This window comes from Diabrotica virgifera, chromosome 3 (genome assembly GCF_917563875.1).
Source record: "Diabrotica virgifera virgifera chromosome 3, PGI_DIABVI_V3a".
Classification (NCBI taxonomy): Eukaryota; Metazoa; Arthropoda; class Insecta; order Coleoptera; family Chrysomelidae; genus Diabrotica; species Diabrotica virgifera.
Genome location: NC_065445.1, coordinates 99,210,138 through 99,225,686, shown reverse-complemented (window position 1 = coordinate 99,225,686; position 15,549 = coordinate 99,210,138). Strand labels below are relative to the sequence as shown.

The 15,549-nt window shown below is 35.4% G+C and overlaps 1 protein-coding gene across 1 annotated transcript in view; it reads left to right on the top strand.

Moving 5' to 3' along the window:
- The first annotated feature begins 4,790 nt into the window (after positions 1-4,790).
- Positions 4,791-15,549, top strand: part of LOC114334669 (arrestin domain-containing protein 3-like) — a 121,129-nt gene continuing 110,370 nt past the window's right edge. The window contains exon 1 of the mRNA XM_050645327.1: positions 4,791-5,015. The gene's annotated coding sequence lies outside the window, so the exon portion shown is untranslated. The remainder of the gene's footprint in view (positions 5,016-15,549) is intronic.

Below are 15,549 nucleotides of genomic sequence, written 5' to 3'. Positions count from 1 at the left end.
CTACCACCTTGGTAAACCATTGTATTTACCACATTGGGGCAATGGGGTCACATTGGCTCCCATTACCGCAAGGTGCATTTTTTATTTAAAGTATTTAAAATCAAAAACAGCATAATTTAACAGAAAATCAGATGTGATGCAATGAAACTGCATACTTTTACGAATCTACAGTGATAAACTAAGTTGGATCTGACAAAAACCAGTAATACTAACGGCGCCAATAGTTACCACGTATCGCTAGAACAATATTGCAAAATTTTACTTAACTCCGGCGAACAGTTTAAAACGAACTAATTTAAATAATCGCAATATATACCCATGAGCCATCAAACCTCAAAATCAACCTTAGAGAGCGTTCAGCAGTGATATTAAGGTATTCCAATCCCTAAAAATATGGTGGCTCCCATTACCCACTGGCTCATAATACCCCCATCTCCCCATCTCCCCTCCGGGTTACATATTACAAGAGTAACTGGCTTGATTCAGTATAGATTTAATTACATATACAGGCTGTTTCAAAAAGGTATGTCATAAATTAAATCACGCATTCCAGGGACAAAAATAAATTGATTGAATCCAACTTACCTTAGTACAAAAGTGTACACAAAAAAAGTTACAGCCCTTTGAAGTTACAAAATGAAAATTGATTTTTTTTCATATATCGAAATATCTTAGAGAATTTTCATTGAAAATGGACATGAGGCATTCTTATGGCAGCAACATCTTAAAAAAAATTAAAGTGAAATTTGTGCACCCCATAAAAATTTTATGGGGGTTTTGCTCCCTTAAACCCCCCAAACTTTTGTGTGCGTTCCAATTAATTCATTATTGTGGTACCATTAGTTAAACCCAACGTTCTTAAAACTTTTTTGTCTCTTAGTATTTTTTAGATAAGCCAATTTTTATCGAGATGCGGCTTCTTTTTTAATATGTTTACTAAAAAGTCTATGGGGGTTTTGTTCCTTTAAACCCCCCAAATGTTCGTGTACGTTCCAATTAAACTATTATTGTGGTACGATTAGGTAAACACAGTGTTTTTAAAACTTTTTTGACTCTTAGTCTTTTTTTGATAAGTCACCTTTTATCGAGATGTGGCTTCTTCTTCAAAATATACCTAAAAATGTAAATTATAAATAAATTTTCAGATTATTAACAGGTATATCATAGGTACTTTTGTACTTTACCATATACAAATATGTGGTGGATTTGACAAATATTCAAAATATCTCGATAAACACTGCCTTATCGAAAAAGTACTAAGAGGCAAAAAGTTTTAAAAACATTGTTTTTAACTAATGGTGCCACAATAATAATTTAATTGGAACGTACACAAAAGTTTGGGGGGTTTAAGGGAGCAAAACGCCCATAAAATTTTTATGGGGGTTATGGGAAAAATTTGACTTTAATTTTTTTTAAGATGTTGCTGCCATAAGAATGCCACATGTCCATTTTCAATGAAAAATTCTAAGAGATTTCGATATATGAAAAAAATTTATTTTCATTTTGTAACTTCAAAGGGCTGTAACTTTTTTTGTGTACACTTTTGTACTAAGGTAAGTTGGATTCAATCTCAATCAATTTATTTTTGTCCCCGGAATCCGTGATTTAATTTATGACATACCTTTTTAAACACCCTGTATGAGGGGTGTAAAATCAAAGTCGGCAAAAACTGTAGAAACTAACAAAATGAAATTAAAACAATAAAACTGATAAATAATCATATAAAATTTGGTTTGTGATCGGATGTCCAGGTCCAGAAAGAGGGGCTTAAGAAATTATTTCTTTTCCTTCTTTTAAATATTTTAGTTTGGAGATTGCCGTTTTTGCTTGCAATGCTTGGAGATGACGGATATGAAAATGATCTATAAGGATATTGCCAGTTTTGAAACTAATAGAACATCATTGTGCCGGCTACTTAGTAAAGAAATAGTTATTTTCCTAACAAGTGCAGAAAGTCATTCTTTTCCGCACGCGACTGCAGTTTGCCGAACGACGCGAAGAGGGAGTTCGGCAAGCAGTCGAGTGCGGAAAAGAGACTTTCTGCAAGAGTTAGGAACAATATTTTTTCTAAGAGTCTTTAAAAAATTACCAAATCTTAATCAATTAATTTAATTAATATGAAAATACATACACAAATTAATTCTTTGACAAGGTTGTCAAAACCATAGAAAAAAGTGTTGTGTGATTTGGTAGAATGCGATCTTACCCTTCAAAAAATATGTCACGTATTTCAGCGCCATCTCAGCACCTGGTTAAATGAAAGGATACTACAAATCTGGCCTCCACATAAGTGGTCTGTAGCTTCGACATGATAGGTGTGAAATTTTAAACGTTCTTGCTGTTGATTGGATAGGAAGAGTGGCATAATTTAGCCTCCATGCTAGGTACATCATAGCCTCCATACGGTACTTCCAATATTTAATATTTTATTTATTCAAGTGGACAATAAAGGTAAAACACAAACAACTTTTGTTTCTTACTTATTTATTTATACAATAATGTGACATTTTACATAGAAATATGAGTAATTTGGATTAAATAAATGTTTACTTGTCGAATTTTTTCACCGTCTGCACACAACAGCTGAACGAAGCCATTAGACCTAACAACAAAACGCGAAATAAAATGTGTATTTTAAAACTGTTGGATAAACAGTACCTACAATCAGAAAAACTTACCTTTAAAAAGGTACTCGATTATGAAATAACAAAAATATCAAAAAACACGACTGAATATTCTTTTTCTCATGATCATCTTTCAGTGCGTCACAGTTTTTCGATTTCTCTCTAACGCATTAAATTGTATGTGACAGAAAAAAAGGCACGTCTGGGAATACTTCGGTAATTATTCTAGTTCGGTGATTATTCTAGTTGTCGATAGATGGCGCCATAATCAAAAAAGAATTATTTATTAAATAAAATAATAATATTATCAATATAATCTGTACAATTTATAAGACTATACAAATGAAAGAAAATACCATTTTATAAATGCAATAGACACAATTGATTTGGTTTTATTCCAAATTGAAAATAAAATTTGACAACTGTCAGATTTAACTAAAATGTCACGTTAGAATAAATGTCATAAATGTGTATTATCACGGACTTACCTTTTTTTCTATAATTTGTGACGCACTGAAAAATGTTCATGAAAAGGAGAATATCAGCTTTTTAAGGTGACACAAACACATCACATAACCGACCATATAAAATAAGTGAACGACAACGAACGAACGAACACGAACACAGATTACAGATTCACAGATAGCGCAGGATTTGTCAAAAGTCACGTTCCACCAATCACAATGCCGACATCAGCGCCTCTGACTAAATGGAAGGAAAATAAATACGATTACATGTTTTTTATTAGAGTGAGCGGGGCATGGTCAAAACCAAACTTTCAATATAATTAGTTAGCATGACGACGATCTTGGTTTCCATGACGATGATTCAAAACGACTGTTATTGTCTACCGATTTGACTTTCGAATATTATGTCAAAATAATTTTATTTCATCGAATTGTCGCGTTAATTTCATTAAAACCGGAACACAATAAGATATATTTGAAATAAATTAGTAAATAATATCTAAATATTAGTTTATTGCATGTATTATAATTACTTAAAAGGCCATATTAACATATCTAAATTAACACGCGTGCGGAAAACTAAAAACCGCTTGCGGAAAAGTAACACGCCTGCGGAAAAGTGAAACTTTCTAAACTAAAATGCGTGCGCGAAAGTAGACATTTTTGCACGCTCGTAGAAAAAATATATTTTGATATTGAAGATTAATACAATTTAGGGGTTTGGTTCACTGATACTAATGACCAGACCAGAGAATGTGGAGAATGTGGAAAATATCGTGGACAGATAGGGTGACAAATCAAGATGTTTTGCTGAAGATGGGGAAGGAATGGGAAGTCATAAAAACAATAGAAACGAGAAAACTGGAATATCTAGGCCACATAATGAGAGACGAAAAGTACTCCCTGCTAAGGCTCATAAACCAAGGAAAAATCTCGGGAAAAAGAAATGTGGGACGTAGAAGAATTTCCGGGTGCAGTTCAATACAATTGTTCAGAGCTGCGGCCAACAAAGTTAAAATTGCTGTGATGGTAGCCAACCTCCGATAGGAGACGGTACTGCAAGAAGAAGAAAATAATATAATATGTAAAAGCAATTTATATGCATAGGTATCACTTAAACTAAAATATCTGGAAGTTCGGGTATATATTCACAGGTTTCGACAGAGTTCACGACATCCACAGTTGATCATATCATCACATGCGAGCACTACGTGGCTCTTATTGGCCGCAGCGGATATTGCCGTGTTTGGTACGAACTCAGCTGTGGAGATTGCCGCTTTTGTTCCCAATATGAATTTTTCACTGCGATTTGTATACACTTAAGACCGCTTATGGTTCTTAAAAATAGTTTTATCTAACAGATAATATAAAAACGCAACAGATGGCGTCCCTAACTCAAAACAAGAAAAAGTGGAGATTGCCGTCTTTTATTTTACATCCCTCATATGTAAATAAGAAAAATAATTAAAAAATAAAAAATTTTATGGGTGGATTGTTTTCTCTAACGGACAGTGTATTTAGTGTATTTAGAAGACATAAATAAAATATTGTTATAGGTGGTATCTTAAAATATAATGCCTACGCAGTCCATTTAGTTCAAATATTTTTTTTTATTATTTAATTACATATTAAAATACCTTGTTTCGACGCTCATGATAACACGCACCAGACAAATCGGGCGCCATGCTGTCGTTTCAAGGCTTTTTACAGCTACAGCATAAAAAATTCGGATTCGGACTCGCTGGAAACGTGAATTCTGACAACGACGGGCCTACTTTTGATTGAGTTTCCAACGACCAGCTTACAAACTAACATTAATTATATAATTTTTGTTTACATTGTTAATAATTTGTTCAGTGCAAGTGCTCCTATTTAATTTTATATTTAATCATTGTGGTTAAGTAACTGATGGTAAATATTTGCGGTAAGTTATCTCTATTCTGGCTGATTATATTATTAAATAGGAATGTCTGGTTTCAAGTGTCATTAATTAAAATTAGTTTATAGTTTTCATACGCTACACACTATTATTTACAATTAAGTACTTTCCACTCGAAATTTGTTAGGAATGTAAACTGTTCTTAAAATAAGATCACTTAGTAAAATTACAGGGATATTAACATTTTATGTAGTTTAGTCCTTTACCTTAATCAAATTATTATTATCTCTCGAATCAGGGTCATAGATTTTCAAGTCAATAATCAATAATAACTAGGAAATTTATATTTGCAGTTTCTTCATGACTGAACATACTTACCGGTATCTATTATCTATGTGTGATATGATTATTTGATTCATAGATAAAGAATATATATATACCGGAATTATATTAATATCTATGTGTGATATGATTTGATTATAGAGGACAGAGGAGGTTGGAGTGTTGGAGAGCGAGGCTGCACCAAGGCCAAATGTTACTTATTTTTGTTTTTGTTTGTTTCCTGATCAAGTCGAAAATCGAAAACTCACGGGCGGTGCAGCAGGATTATTTAATAAATAAACTATTTTTTTGATTATCAATAATTATTCTTGTTTTTTTATTTAAATTATAGTAAATGTGTTATTTAACGGTAATTATTTACCTAATTAAAATCTCTAAAAATTAGCACAAATATGAAATAATACATAATCAAGTACACCGGAAAACAATATGAAAAATGATTCATTTATTATTATCGTTTTAACTAGATATTGTCTATCAAATTGCAGCCATTTATACAATTATTTTAATCTTTAGTAATATTGCTTCATGTTTAGACAACAAAAGAATTTTGAAAATTTATTTTTTGCACGATTGATCATTTTTGACTGTTTACCGTGACAGATTTTACGTCAGTAGGTGACATTTACTAGCAACTCGACAGTAAGTAATCCAACTCGACGGTAAGTACTCCAACTCGACGGTAAGTAATTCACTTACCGTCGAGTTAAAAAATCTCTTAATTTTAATTTATTTTTTGAAAGAATAAAGAAAACTAACGAATTATTTATTAATATTGAAACTTATGGTACAATTTGTTAAATTATTTAATGAAATCCCACTTGTTTGGGCTGTGGTTTCACTTCTAACAGAAACTCCTGCATAATCGCATACATTAGTAGTATTACTAGTATTGCACAATATTTATTCGGCAAAATCTATTTTATTTTGAAGAGAATCTTCTACATAGCTTTCTGCCACTGTCGATGAACGCCAGCCTCCATGACGCTTTAATCCGAGGACATCAACACCTTTATTAGCCAAAAGCGTTGCTGATGTCCTCCTGAACGAATGGCCAGTATAGTTCTCGGGATTAGGCTATTAGAAATAGTAGATAATAAAAGGTACAAATAATACTAAACAAACTATTTATTTTATAACCGAACCGTATTATAATAATATACAAACAAAGAAATTAAGATGTGTCTTCTACAACGTATACTTCGAGACTACTATAAAAATATCAAACACAAAAACTACTAAAATCGCTCTCACATCCATATGTCTTGTAACACCATACTTTCATGCAATCCTATGTAAGAGCTTTCGACCTAAAAGGTTCGGGGAATCAGCCCGCCCACTTAGACTGCATATGTCCATTTTAACGCTAATAAGAATACCATAATTTATAGTTGAATATATTCTAACATCCCCTCGCAACTAAAATTATTTTTGAATTAGTCAAACAGACCCCCTTTACTACTTAAGTATTCTAACTTAACCCTATACAGCGGCTTAGTCAACATATCGGCGATCATATCCTCGGTAGGACAATACCTAAAGTTAACAACCCCTTTTTCTATATAACTAATTCCGGCTCTAAACCCACAAATTCCTTTATAACCTGTTTTAACCAAATTGCTTCCTGACATCCTTCAGCCAATGCTATGTACTCTGCTTCAGTTGATGATAGAGACACGCAATTCTGTTTTCTACATCCCCAATTTATAGGCGAACCCCGTAATAAAAATATATACCCGCTATTTGATTTTCTGTTCCCTTTGTCTTCTGCCCAGTCAGCGTCTGCATAGCCGTATAATGCGCTATCTGTTCCTTCTTGTCCTAAAATAAGCTTTTTATATTTTCTTTTATTTAAATATCTTAACGCCCTCTTTGCTTCGTTCCAATCTACTTCATTTGGATGTTTATTCTGTTGGCTTAGTATGGTGACGCTTGCCAATATATCCGGTCTAGTATTTACCGCAATATATAATAAACCACCAATCAATTGTTGATATATTTCACTGTTTTTCACCGGCTTTTCTCTGCTAGGCTTATAGTATCCAACATCCAGCGGTATATTGAACTCTTTTCCATCTTTCATCATAAACTTGTTCAGCAATTTGTCAATATAACTGGCCTGATTTAAACTACATATCCCTTTATCGCACATTTCAATCTTCAGACCTAAATAATCTTGTAATAATCCCAAACTCCTTATATAAAAATTACATTTTAGTTTCTCTTCAAATATATCAATTATTACCTGTGAATCCTTTGCTGCTATTAAAATGTCATCCACGTATATAAGTACGTAAACCCTTTCATGATTTATTACCTTGATATATAAATATATATCAATATTGCTTTTACAAAAAATTTTCCGTAATGACGTGATTTTCTCTTGCATAGCTTGCTTCCATTTTTCACTATCACTTCTTTCAAGCGCTTCTTTAAAGTTTCTTGGTTCTTCTTCTTGGAATGTTGTCAACTTTGCTATGTAGCGCTCAGGTGGGATACCTTTATTTATTCTGCTAGATCTACGATCACCTGAATTCTCTATATCGAGATCTGTATCTAATTGATAGTTAGAATCACCGTCATCGTCATGGGATTCTTCCCAACTTAAGCTCTCATGCGTGTTAGATGTGTCAGTGACTCACCTTTTGGATCAAATTTATCCTTCATTTTTTCTTTGGGAACGTGGCTATAAACCGTAGACCCAAATATTTGCAAATTCGACACATTCGGTGTTACTTTATGCCACAATTCATAAGGCGTTTTTTCTTTCGACTTAGTAGGTAATCGATTTTGCAAATAATTTGCTGTCACTATCGCTTCCCCCCAAAATTTCTTTGCTAAACCCGCATCGATTAACATGCACCTAGCCATTTCAACTAGAGATCGATTCTTTCTCTCTGCAACCCCATTTTGTTCTGGAGAGTACCCTGCTGTATATTGAATTTTTATACCTTTACCCTTTAAAAATTCCCTTAAATTATTATTTACGTACTCGCCACTCCTATCCGACCTAATTACTTTTGGAACCCTACCTAACTGATTACTCGCAAATTCTATAAACTCTTTTATACATTTTACCGCTTCATTTTTATGATTTAATAAATATATAGTTGTATATCTAGAAAAATCATTAATTAAAGTCAAAATATAACGTTTACCCCCTGGAGTAACAGTCTTCATGGGCCCGCAAATATCCGAATGTAATAAGTCAAGAATATTAAATGTATTGCTATGAGAAAATTTTGGAAAACTCTTACGTAAAATTTTACCTTTCATACAGCATTCACAAGTTTCCCTAATCCTACAGTCTGTCATATCAATTCCGACTGCCATTTTCTTTTCCATTGAGTGTTTGACTGCATCCATGTCCCTGTGTCCAAACCGTCTATGCCATGCATGCTGACAGTTGCTGGAGTGCTCCAAAGCACTCAATCCATGGTCCACAGTTGAAAGTTTGTATAAGTCCGCTGAAGGCACCGCACTCGCGACGACTTTTCCGTGTAAAAACGATTTTACACTGGTTTTTATCGAATTGCACATTATGTCCCGCACTTGTTAGCTTTTTCACCGAAAGCAGATTTGAGTCTAATCCCGGCACATACAACACTTTGTCGATTTTTAAATTTTCCACTCCCGATCCAGTCACGCACTCAATAAGTCCCGTCCCTATACCCTGAACCTCGGAGTATTGCCCTTTCTCCGCCAAACTTACAACGCCCTTTCTGCTACCGTCAAATTGGGTATAGAATCCTTTGTAATTAACCATGTGGTTCGAAGCTCCTGAGTCTACATACCACGAAGCAGAATCCCTTTTTTCCTACCTTGAGCTATAATTGACCATAAAACATGCATCATCAGTACCTTCAGTGACTTTATTGGCCTTTTCCTTTTTAAACGCTTTGTACTTAAAGCAATCTCGTTTAAAATGGCCCTTCCGGTTACAAAAATAACACTGCCTTGCTTCTGCCCTTGCAGTACCATTATTTTTGTTACCCTCGTATACTGACTTCATCACCGACTCCTCCTGATTTCTTCCCAAAGCTCCCTGACGTCTCCTGTACTCATCTATTAATTTACTCGTAACAAATTCTAGAGTAAATTCACTCGACGGCCTACTTTCCAGCGCTGTAATCAAAAAACTGTATGAGTCTGGAAGACTTCCCAGCAAATTCCTGCTGAGAACCTGTCCTTAATTTCCGTCCCTAAGGCGGCCAGTTTATTCAACGATTCTATTCTAGGAATAAACTAATGTGTGCTTCCATATCACCATTATCCTCTAGCGATAGCCTACAGATTTGCTTTAACAAAAACACCATACTAGACAAACTTGATTTCTGATGATACTCCCTTACGCATCGCGCGCGAATTCCTTGTTCCGGATATGCACTAATTGATTAACGTCAACAAGTAAGGCTATAGTTGACAAAGCCTTATCATTTTGTTTTTTCCAAGAATTGCTTCGATCTGCTTCTAATGGTAACTCACTCGAAACTATTTCCCATAGATCAGCATTGATGAGTAACATTTTCACTAAATAACTCCAGGATTGATAGTTCTTGCCGTTCAACTTTTCGACGTTATATTTCGCACTTTCCGCCATTCTGTATTTCGGTTATTCACCACGAAAACTTCGCGACTGTACACTTTTAATTATTATCTTAATACAGGTGAGCTAAAACGTAACTGAGCCCAGAACCTATTAGAAATAGTAGATAATAAAAGGTACAAATAGTACTAAACAAACTATTTATTTTATAACCGAACCGTATTATAATAATATACAAACAAAGAAATTAAGATGTGTCTTCTACAACGTATACTTCGAGACTACTATAAAAATATCAAACACAAAAACTACTAAAATCGCTCTCACATCCATATGTCTTGTAACACCATACTTTCATGCAATCCTATGTAAGAGCTTTCGACCTAAAAGGTTCGGGGAATCAGCCCGCCCACTTAGACTGCATATGTCCATTTTAACACTAATAAGAATACCATAATTTATAGTTGAATATATTCTAACATAGGCAAATTTAAGAATTTGGCAATTTGAGAAGGCCAGCCCCCGATTGTCCCTTTCCCTATTACTTGAGCACAACATTTTCCTTTGGCGTATCTTAAGAACAAATGATTTGATTTTACTTGTAATGGACGAAGTTTTATATACTTTTGCAGAATTTTTAAATATGGAATTTTATCGTCTGGTTTATTAACGACTGTAAAAGTACGCTGGATGTTCGTTTTTGTATTGGGTACTTTTACAATCATTAAACCATCGGTTTGTTGGATGTCATTCATAGTAATATTATATAATTCTTCTCTTCTACAGGCACCAGATATTCCCAATATCATTGCGACCTTCAAATTATGAAAAAATCTTCATTAGAGTATTTCTTTTACCTAAACTAGCTTATATTACCTTGTGAACTAGAAATTCTTCATCCGGTGCTTCCATCAGAAATTTTTCAAATTGCTCCAGTGTAAAAATGCTCGCTTTCTTAGGCCTATAGCCAACATTTTTTCTCTTCAAATACGCGATCAAAGTTGAAAACTTGGAAATATCAATGCCATCATAAAGAAAAACAGTGGATTTAATCATTGAATATTCTGCCCAGAGGCTTCCAGGAGCTTTCAACTTGTCCAATAATAAATATTCAGAATTCATATTCGATATTGAACAGAATTATTTTATCACCCAGTAGACCGCACGAATTTATTTATTTTATATTCACGCAGGTAGATTAATTAGTTTAGATACAAATTGGTCAATTATCAACAATATAATTTGGAAATGTCACGAAACTGCTGACAAAAGTAGAATTATTTACCTTAATTAGATATACAAATCACGGGGGACTAGCGTCACCTATGACCCAATTTAAGCTTCTATAAAACTAGGCTCTTGGGCCTAGAAAGAGAGTTCTCATTCAGTCTTCAGCTAATCGCGTATCAATTATCAGTTACAGTGTTCGGCGGTTCTCCCGGGATTGAAATATATCCTTGTGTTCGTCTATATCAATAAACGTATTTATCGCTACTCACGTCTTTTACATCCTACGTAATTACACATGGTCCTTATCGAGAAAAAAAGGAGGCCTACAAGTACAGTCCACACCAATCGAAATCAGTAGCAAATAGACGACACTAGGCCCGGGAGAACAGAACCAGAGCGAAGCAGAAGCCGTAACCAGAAAAATACAGGTCAGAAGCCGTATCCAGAAAACTACAGGTCAGAAGCCGTATCCAGAAAAATAACGGTCAGAAGCCGTAACCAGAAAAATACAGGTCAGAAGCCGTATCCAGAAAAATAACGGTCAGAAGCCGTAACCAGAAAAATACAGGTCAGAAGCCGTATCCAGAAAAATAACGGTCAGAAGCCGTAACCAGAAAACTACAGGCCAGAAGCCGTATCCAGAAAACTACAGGTCAGAAGCCGTATCCAGAAAAATAACGGTCAGAAGCCGTAACCAGAAAAATACAGGTCAGAAGCCGTATCCAGAAAAATAACGGTCAGAAGCCGTAACCAGAAAAATACAGGTCAGAAGCCGTATCCAGAAAACTACAGGCCAGAAGCCGTAACCAGAAAAATACAGGTCAGAAGCCGTATCCAGAAAACTACAGGTCAGAAGCCGTAACCAGAAAACTACAGGCCAGAAGCCGTATCCAGAAAACTACAGGCCAGAAGCCGTACCCAGAAGAGTTACTGCAGATCCAGAAAGAAAACTGCAGGTCAGAGGGCATATCCAGGTGCGCATGCAGAGCCAGTCCAGAAACATAAAAAAGAAAAAAACCGTAAGTTTTTGAACAAATTAACATTTTTCCAACTATTTCGTATCGTATAACGCAATATTCTTTCCAATTTTAAACCGAATTATTCGACCTATACATATTTACAAAAATTTTAGTGCATTCTATACAATAGTTGCCATTCAAATAAATTTAAATATTTACTAACTATTTACTCTTTTATTTTTGTTAACTATATTTGCCTATATTTATTTATTGATTCTAACTATATTTGCCTTATATATTAACTATACTTTGACTATATAATAATAATAAACGGTTAGCCCTACAAATATTTACTACCTACCTATTTCTTTATGTTACAAGTTGATAAAGAAAAAAACATTATACCCTAATAATTCATAGTGCTTGGTATTTCATTTACATAATTTTAGATCGCATTATTTTAAATACTCATCGTAATACAGAGGTTGTATTCTTATTATTCTATTTATAACTGTGCAACATAATACTTTGATTGACATTAACCCACATATAACACTGACCTACAGATAAATAAGCAAACCTCAGCAAGGTCTACAGAATTACTATTTACGATTCAGCAAAAGGTGAATCACAGTAAATTGAAAATATAAATAGTTACGAAAAAATACGGTAAAAACATTTATTACTGCATAAAATAGAAAGTACGTGGATTTAAACATGGAAGCGTTACAGAACAAGCAAGCTGAGCTTGGAGGAGAGATTTCTAAACAGGTGTCGTCTCTTAAGAGAGACCCTGGATCTCGCAAGAATCAACAATACATTAAAGAGCGTCAGGATAGATTAGAGGATTATTGGACAAGGTTTGGGCATAACCACGAGAAATTAGTAGATAGCGGAGTAACGAAAGACAAGTACTTCGAAACAAAATACTACGAGCAGGTTTTTAAGACATATATTGAGGGAAAAACTCTATTGGAAGAATATGGAAGAATATTGAAAAGAGGAAAGACAACAAAAGGAAAGGAGATACAAATAAGAAAACAAAAAATCGAGGAATTATTACAAGAATATGAACAGGAGTTGCAGTACGATGAAGAACTGCAAGCAGAATTGAAAGAACACATGGAGAAAATAAACACACTCATCATAGAAGCAACAGTAAATGATGAGCTAGACGTTATAGACAGTGACGAAGTAGAGAGGATAGATCAGCTAAGGAGGAAGGTCAGGGAAACGATAAAGAAAATGCGGCCTGCAATGCAACGACCAGACAGCACACAGAGAAGAGAGGGAGTAACATTACCGCAGGTAAAAATCCCTGTGTATGAAGGAAGATATGAAACGTGGAGAACTTTCCACGATCTGTTTACAAAGGTAATACATGAAAACGAACAGTTGTCGAGAGCAGAGAAGATGCAGTACCTCAAAACACAAGTAAGAGGGGAAGCCCACAGGATGATACAACACTTGCACATATCCACTTGCACTTGCGAAGTGGCATGGAACATGTTAAAGGAAAGATATGAGAATCCGAGGATGATACTGTTTAAACTAATAGACAGGATGTTACTAGCACAGGAAGTAAAGGATTCTTCCGCTAGAGCACTGAAATCACTACATGACACCTTCCATGAGTGCCTGGAAGCCATAGGAGGGTTGGGAACAGACACGGAAGCGTGGAGCCCATTGATAGCGCGAATTAGCATAACAAAATGGGACAATGAGACAAGGAGACTATACGAAAACCACAGCGGAGACAGTAGAGAGATACCGACGTTCAAGTCAACACAAACGTTTCTACAGCGACGATTCCAAACACTGGAACTGCTGGAGTCAGAAAAGAGACAAGAGAAACAAGGAGGAACGGGTAAGAAAACAAGAATGGGTTGCGTGATATGCAACGGAGATCACGGAGTACCATACTGCAGAGAATTTCTGGAACTCAAGGTAAAAGACCGGAACAGGATAATACGAGAAAAAGAATGGTGTGCGAATTGTCTAGCACATAAGAAGGAGAAACAATGCTTTTCACAGGTTAGGTGCAAACACTGTGGCGGAGACCACCACCAAACGTTGCATTATGAAACAGGAAACACAGGCAACAGAAGAAACACAAATGAAACAAGAGGAGAACAAATACAGGAAAGAAATGGAAGAGAATCAAACAGTAGAAGAAACGGGTACCAATCGGACAGGTACAGAGGAGGAAATAATTATTCCAACAACGCCAGAGAACAAAATAACGGAAGACGAGACAATACGCAAGGGAACAATGGGCAAAGAAACAACAACACACAGCAAAGAGGACAGAACTCAGTTAACTGTGCAAGCAATAAGGAAGGTGAAGCATTACTAGCCACAGCAGTGGTACGCATAAGGGATGCGAATGGAGAGCCTCACATAATGAGAGCATTGATCGACCAAGAGTCACAATGTGCATTTATAACGGAACAAGCGGCGACGGCGCTAGGAACAAAAAGGCAGCCAATACAGGCGACCATATCCGGAATAGGCTCGTCAGGGGAAAAGACAGCCAACTGGAGTATGAAACTATTGATCGGAAATCATTACCAAAGTGACTTCGAGATGGAAATAGAGGCACTGGTACTACCGAAAATAACAAGGGATTTACCGGAACAGGACATAGTCCTACAGGATTACAACGAGAAGAATGTGCTACTGGCAGACCCAAGATACTACAGGGTAGGAAAAATAGACTTATTGCTAGGAGTAAAAGAATATAGTTACATATTGACAGAAGGGATGCACAGAAGAAGTAATGGACTACTAAGTCAAAACACCAAACTAGGATGGATAATTTCGGGGATAGCGAAAGAAAGGGAGACTACTAAAGCAGAAGTATGCTGTATGATATCCAGACAAAAAATGGACATACAAATAAAGAAATTCTGGGAATTAGAAGAAGTGAATCAAGAAACAAGTTTATCAGTAGAAGAGCAAGAATGTGAAGAAATGTATCGTCAGACAGTAAAAAGAAATGAAGAAGGTAGATACGAAGTGAGAATTCCGTTTAAGGAAGACGTCACAAAGTTAGGAGAATCTAAGCAGCAGGCATTCGCCAGATTGATGCAACTTGAAAGGACGTTCACAAAAGACAAACAGTTAGAAACGAATTACAGACAATTCATGGAAGATTATGAAAACCAAGGTCATATGGCAATAGCGGAAGTCCAGGGAGGAGGTTACTACCTACCTCATCATCCAGTGAGAAAGGAGGACAGCACTACAACAAAAATAAGAGCCGTGTTTGATGCATCAAGTAAAAGCTCATCAACAGTAAGCCTAAATGATATTATGCACACGGGGCCAAAATTACAACAGGATTTGACAGATATACTATTGAGATGGAGATCCCATAAGGTAGCATACTCAGCGGATCTGGAGAAAATGTTTAGACAGATCAGAATGGCAGAAGAAGACCAAATGTATCAAAAAATACTCTGGAGAAAGAACACAAAGGATCCAGTGCAAGAATATAAAT